We start from the raw sequence: 7,466 nt of genomic DNA, 5'->3' as shown, positions 1-7,466 counted from the left end.
CAAGATGCTTTGCGCGAGAGCGAGAGAGAGAGTACAAACAAAATTGTGAGATAATATCATAAAAATAAAAGAAGATATATTTTGTCATATCGCTTTGGATATTCACTCGCATGGAAGGCGCGTGCGCTAAGGGCCTATCAGAAACGGCAGCGTTTGTTTATTTTATATTTATAAAAAGCTTTAAATATTTTATTTTATTTTTTGCATTATATAAAAATATAATGCTTACTAAATTATTAAAATAATTTTTTGAATAAGCAAAAATTAAATATTTTATTTCTAATTTTAATTTTTTTAAAAAAACTACTTATTTCAAATATCATTTTACATCTATATAAAACTAAAAATATATATAATAATGTAACTTATAAAATATTTATAATAAACAAAATTTTTATTGGTTTATTAAAAAATAACATTTTATTTTTTTATAACAATTTAATTTTACAATTGCTTATTTTTTAAAATTAATGCATGTGTGTATATATATATATATATATATTTAATACAACTTAAACACTAAAGTACTTTAATTTTATTTTTAAATAATCCCGCATAACTTTTTAATTTGAAATTGTAAAACCAACATCATGGAACTTGTATCCATCAAATTTAAAGAGACGCACGCTTACTAAATTTCTGTAATGACTTATCGGATTCTATGATCTAAAACAATCGTTTATTAAATTTTTAAATATATTTTGGGAGAATTTTAATAAATTTTTTTAATATAAAACGTGTGCTATTTAATTGTTTTTTTTATTTTTTTTCTTCTTCGTATTCAACAAAAAAAAGAGACACACAGCTTAACAAGACATAATACTAGGTGGTCATGTCCACGAAACAGGGTCGTTTTAAAAATTTATCATTTATCTTCATGTTCACAAAAATAAAAAACTTTTTTTTGAGTTAATACGAGAAATTTTTAATTTTACAATTTACTTGGAAAATAATTTTAAACTTATTTACAAATAAATATTATTTTACTTAAATTTTATTTATATTTTTATTTATGATTTATAAATTTAATCTGGCCCAAAGGAAAGACCCAAGTAACTCTGTGAATAGGTTATATACGAGAGATATATCTATATGAATATGTTAAGGCTCACAGCTTTTTTTATAGAATTAAAGCCCAAATTGAAGGTGGGTTCAGAGATATAGATATATATCTCGTATATATATATTATATATATATATTTGTATGAAATATGTACGGTAATTACTAAACACCGAGGCATTTTCTTTTATTTATAGATAACCTTCATAAACATGCAGACACCCCACGTACAACACGCAAAAGCATGCAGCAACCTTATTCATAAATATTTTTCTGGCAGGAACCCATGATAACCCCGGCGCGCATGACGCTACGTATCTACTTAAAAGCCCTTAGGGTTTCCGAAGTTCATGGGTCCGCTAATGCGAGCGTCAAGGTTATTGTTGTTTCCAGTAGTATTGTTCTGTGCGCCAATGTTTCCATGGTTACCAAATTGAGGCCCGGGCTTACAGCAAGCCGCCGGGTCGACCTTGCAACTGGTGGGTTGCACGGCTGGGGCCGGCGGTGCGCATTTTGAACCAGTGGCTGCAGGCTCGGGATGCCTGTCGGTGAGCCAGTTGAAGACTCCACGAGCAACGCCGTGTACGGCGCCGTCGAGTGGCGCTAAAGGAAAGGTCACCAAGTCGGTCACACGGTGGGCCGTGTCGAAACCTTGTTCGATCGAGTCTCTCACTTGTCTTCTCACCTGAACGCTTGTTCCTTCCATTTTCTTACTTTTTTTTTCTTGATTGCTCTGAGTTTTTTCTTTTTTTTGTGTGTGTTTCTTTTGTGTTTGAAGTGCGAAACTTGGTTGGTCTTTATATAGGTGTGGAGTGGAGGGGTGAAAGGAATCTTCAGAGCTTCAGCTTGAAGATTACGCTACGAGTGGGAGTGAGGAAGGAATAATTTTTTTATACGTTGCCTGATAAGATAAGATCGATATATATATATATATATCACATATATATCACATATATATATATATATATCACATATATCTTTTCATGCTCTAGGAATTAGAATCTTGAAATGGAGGCGACGCACTTCTGTGCCAAATTTATCATGGGAATCTTTTCAAACATTTCCAGCGATAGCCATGTTCTCTAATTCTTGTCTCTGTGTGTGTGTATATATATACATTTTTTTCAAATATGTACATATATATATATATACACACCACAGATACATAACTTATCAATGGTTTTAATAGATATAATAAGGAAGTCAATACAATTCTTTACCCTTAAAAAGCTGCAAACACGAAAGAACAAGTCCAACTAAAGAAAAAAATTTAGAAAAACTAAGACCTCTTTCCTCACAACTAATTGGTAAATTATTTTTTAATTATAAATTATTAGTTTATGTTAATATTTTAATTTAAAAATTATTTATACATCTCACTATTAATATCACGTAACTAATAAATACATATATTTTGTACTGAAATTTTTTCTTGCTGTACTAATAATTTTTTTATAAAAATACTGAATCTATACGTGAGATAAATAAATTTTGTTACGACTAAATTAAATTAAATTTAATATAATCTATGAGTTTAATATTTTTAAAATATATAATATATTATTTTTAACTATGGTGTATATTTTAATAAATTATTTTAATATGATAAGGATAAGATTCAACTTTACAATTAATATCTTATGTTTTATGAGTAGATTATAATCTCTTTTTAGATAAACTATTAAATTATTATATTATAACTCGTTAAAATATAAAATTAATTAATTTCACTTTAAAATTAATGCACTAAATTAAAGTAATTTTTGCAGAAAATTGAGTAATTTTATTGGTCATATTTTATTTGATGAACTATATATATATGGGTAGTATTAAATTTTATAAAGATAAATTCATAAATTCAATAATTATGTCATACACTTAATTTAACTTATGTTAAATAATAAATTAAATTAATATATAGTCAAACGTTTAGAAAATATAAATTTACTAATACATTAATTAATTTATTGATTATATTAAATTAAATATTATGAATATGTTACAATAAAATAACAAATTATATATTATCATCAATAAAATAATAAGAGTGTATAATTAAGATGATATAATCAAGCCAATGTCGTCACTGTGCTCGAACTCGCGCACTGCAGCTTCCTGATTCGCAAGAACCCTGTCGACGAGGGAGTTGAAAATCCCCTTAGCAACGCCTTGCGCGGCGCCGTCGATGGAAAGCAGTTAAGGAATCTTACCCCGTCAACCACCCGGTGAGCCTTGTCGGAGCCGGAGCCTTCTTCTCTCACCTTAGTTAATTTTAAGCTATATAATGTTGGTTCTGAGGGATTGCTATTTAAATAGGACTAGGTCACGTAAGCTTCTTTTCTGAATTATTCTGGATTGCAGATATACGGCTACACTGATTTGATGGAGGGGTTCTAGTTCGAGTCGGAACCAGCATTCTGCAAAACATCCAAACCAATTTGAGATCAGTCTGAATAATTTACGCATGTGCCTTTACCTTTCCGGAGGCCTCGGTTCAGCTTGGAACTTTACCTAATCAGCTATAAATTTTGGCCGAACAAGTGTTTTTTTGTCGGTGTGTTGTTTCCAGTTAGATTGTGAACTCTCGATAATTGATTTGTCCATTTAATTTCTCTCAGGTTTGTGTTTGCTTTTGGCTTAGGGTTTGTGATTAATTGCAATAGCTGTTTGGTTTAGCGCCCTGTTTATCCCAAATGTTTGCAAGGTTGTCCTCTTTCGTACTTATGTTCAAGACAACTCCAAAAGAACTAAATGATCCGATGCCGGTAGTAGAATTTAGGCGTCTGCAATAATGCTTCTATGCTTTTATACTGCATGTGCTAGGCATCTTTTGTCTATGGCTGCATGACATATATTATTTTTTTTCGAGAGCAGTTAGGTTTAATAATGTGTTTGAGTTTATTCTGTTAAAGTTTGAGTATATATGGAGTTGCTGGTAATCTGTTGTGCGTTCATGGTAAATTCAAATTGATGGGGTTATGGCTTGAGAGCTTCGTATGGGCAAGGTCTTCACATCCATGCCTGCCCACCACCTGATGCATCCTTCGCATGGTTAGTTGAGCACGGTCGATTCCAAATTATGACGAACTAATAGAACAAATTGCTTAGGGAGTAGGTTAATATACTATTATGCTCTGTTTAACATTATAATCCACGTACTCTCTCATTTAAGACAACATGATAATGGCAGCAAATTATAAAACACAAGATGGAACAGCAAATAAAACGATAGCGTTGATTAATAAACATGAAACTCAAATGTTTATGCTTTAACTTGGATTTTTTTTTATATTGTGCCTCATTGATATAAAGTACAGGTAAGAAGAGAGTACCTGTCATTAATCTTCCATGTTGAGTGTCCACTCAGGTTGTTCTGGGAATTTTTGGACTTTCTTTAATTGAAGTTTGCAAACCTACCACTCTAATTCGTTGTAGTTCTGTATGTAGGATTTATATAGAATCCACCGATGCTGGCATTGATGTAGTTGTTGTTCCCTACAGTCTTAGCTCTGGACCAATACCGCCATATTTGTTCAAAAAAGGCCCTGCATGAACAGGCTTGTAGGAGTACTGAGTGCTCTTTTTCACATTAGCAACCCCCTTATTTGATCTGTTGTTAAACTCAGATCGCTTTTTTCTTGGTCCTGTGATAGTATGTAGACACGTTGTAAGGATAATTAGTTAACTGTAGACCCTAGTTCCGCTAAGCTATCTTTTTGCAGGAGAAGGAAGCCATCTTTATTTCTTGTTCTCACTTAGATTACTCTTTGCTTCTCTCGTAATAAAAAATTATTAAAAATTAAATTATAATAACTGTGAAATATTAAGATTAATTTAATAATTTACTCTAAAATTAACTCACTATAAATATAGATTGTCTCGGATATACTAACTATTCATATAGATATATATCTCGTATATATATATATATTATATGGAATATGTACGGTAATTACTAAACACCGGGGCATTTTCTTTTATTTAAAGATAACCTCCATAAACATGCAGACACACAAAAGCATGCAGCGACCTTATTCATAAATATTTTACAGGCAGGAACCCATGATAACCCCGGCGCGCATGAACATTACGTATCTACTTAATAGCCCCTAGGGTTTCCGAAGTTCATGGGTCCGCTAATGCGAGCGTCAAGTTTATTATTGTCTCCGGTAGTATTGTTCTGTGCGCCAATGTTTCCATGGTTACCAAATTGAGGCCCGGGCTTACAGCAAGCCGCCGGGTCGACCTTGCAACTGGTGGGTTGCACGGCTGGGGCCGGCGGTGCGCATTTTGAACCAGTGGCTGCAGGCTCGGGATGCCTGTCGGTGAGCCAGTTGAAGACTCCACGAGCGACGCCGTGTACGGCGCCGTCGAGTGGCGCTAATGGAAAGGTCACCAAGTCGGTTACACGGTGGGCCGTGTCGAAACCTTGTTCGATCGAGTCTCTCACTTGTCTTCTCACCTGAACGCTTGTTCCTTCCATTTTCTTACTTTTTTTTTCTTGATTGCTCTAAGTTTTTCTTTTTTTCTTCTGTGTTTGAAGTGCGAAACTTGGTTGGTCTTTATATAGGTGTGGAGTGGAGGGGTGAAAGGAATCTACGGAGCTTCAGCTTGAAGATTACGCTATGAGTGGGAGTGAAGAAGGAATAATTTTTTTACACGTTGCCTGATAAGATAAGATCGATATATATATATATATATATATCACATATATCTTTTCATGCTTTAGGAATTAGAATCTTGAAATGGAGACGATCGTAGCTAGACACACACCACATATACATGACTCATCGGTGTTTTAGTAGATATAAAATTCCTTGCCCCATCACATGCTTCGTGCCCTATCACAAAGAGTCTTATTCATGCGTTCTATAATACTATTCTCTTGTGGTGTCCCACTACAAGTGGGGTGTCTCACTATATCTTCCGTATTGCAGAAATCATTAAACTTGTGATTGCAAAATTCTAACTCATTGTCAGTTATAAGACACTTGATCTTCTTCTTTGTTTGCTTCTCAATCATGATATTCCATCTAACAAATGTTGAAAATGCATCTTCCTTGGATTTCAGAAAATATACTCATATCTTCCTAAATTAATCATCAATCAATGTCATAAAGTATCTGACACCATTCTTAGAGGAAACTCTGTCTGAAAGCCATAAGTAAAAATGAACATAATCCAACTTAACTCCAGTATTGTGCACTAACTTTTTATTAAATTTTACTTTAGTCTGCTTGTCAAACACACAATATTAACAAAAACCCAAAACTCCTTCTTTATACTCATTCAACAAATTTTGTCTGCTTAAAATAGATAATCATTTGTTACTCATATAATTGAAACGTAGATGTCACAACTGATTATGATTACTGCTCTCTAAGGTTACAACAGCTTTCCCTGAAACTATATTTCCTTAAAGAACATACAATTTAGATCCTAAACTTCTTTTTATGAGTATCTCAGAGCTTTTACACACTTTAAGAGTACCATTCTCTTTATGATATTTGTAATCCTGAATCGCTAATGTAAAAAGAGAAATCAGATTTCTCTTCATCTGAGAAACATGCCAATACTCAATAATTCTGATGATACCCTCAAATATTTTTAATATAATATTACTAATTCCAACTACAGATAACAAACTATCATCTTCCATATATACGGTACCACTCATTTGTTTATAAGTAGCAAACAAATGCTTATGAGGACACATGTGGAATGTAGCACCAGAATCAAGAATCCAAGAGTTCTTTATATGATTCAAATTCACAAATAGAATTACCCAAATATTGCTGCTATTACTATCATCGAAATTATCTTTATCGACTATATTAGCAAAACTCTCCTACTCTTTTTCTTTCTTCAGCATGAGATAATCTTTTTTAAAGTGACAATTTTTCCCACACTCAAAACAATTTTCCTTTTTACCTCTAGATTTTGATTTGCCCCTTTTCTATGTCCTTCCCCTGCTTACCAAACCTTCCCCTTCTGTTCTATATTCAGTAAAGTTATTTTATAACTCTTTTGATTTTAGTGCGTTGTTATCATCATCTAGTGAAATATTAATTTTTCTATACAATAAAGTATTAACAAAAGTCTCATAAGAAGATGGTAATGAACATATAATAATTAACGTTTGATCCTCATTTTCAATCTTAATATTTATATTATTCAGGTTTATAATTAAAGAATTAAACTCATCAAGGTGTTGTTTAATGGGCATACCTTCACTCATTCTAAAATTGTACAATATTTTTTTCAGATAAAGGTGGTTCGTCAGCGATTTTCTAGAGTACAAATCTTTTAGTTTCTTCAACGCAGCTGAAGTTGAAATTTCTTCAACAATCTCTCGCAGAACATTGTCATTGACACTCACAAAAATCGCATATAAGACTCTATCTTG

General features: G+C 32.6%; 2 long non-coding RNA genes across 2 annotated transcripts; one reads left to right on the top strand and one right to left on the bottom strand.

Annotated features, from left to right (window-relative positions):
- The first annotated feature begins 2,954 nt into the window (after window positions 1–2,954).
- On the top strand, window positions 2,955–3,933 carry LOC148253646 (uncharacterized). Its single transcript, XR_015819242.1, has 2 exons — window positions 2,955–3,285; window positions 3,422–3,933. It is a non-coding gene; the product is annotated as an uncharacterized LOC148253646 (long non-coding RNA).
- On the bottom strand, window positions 3,004–5,943 carry LOC148253645 (uncharacterized). The gene is made up of 2 exons (XR_015819241.1): window positions 4,393–5,943; window positions 3,004–3,477 (listed from the first exon to the last, which is right to left on the bottom strand). It is a non-coding gene; the product is annotated as an uncharacterized LOC148253645 (long non-coding RNA).
- Window positions 5,944–7,466: the final 1,523 nt, after the last annotated feature.

This window comes from Carica papaya, chromosome 5, assembly GCF_054855325.1.
Source record: "Carica papaya isolate Zhongbai chromosome 5, ASM5485532v1, whole genome shotgun sequence".
Taxonomy (NCBI): Eukaryota; Viridiplantae; Streptophyta; class Magnoliopsida; order Brassicales; family Caricaceae; genus Carica; species Carica papaya.
Note: the sequence above shows the minus strand (reverse complement) of the source record. Positions and strands in the feature narration are given on the sequence as shown.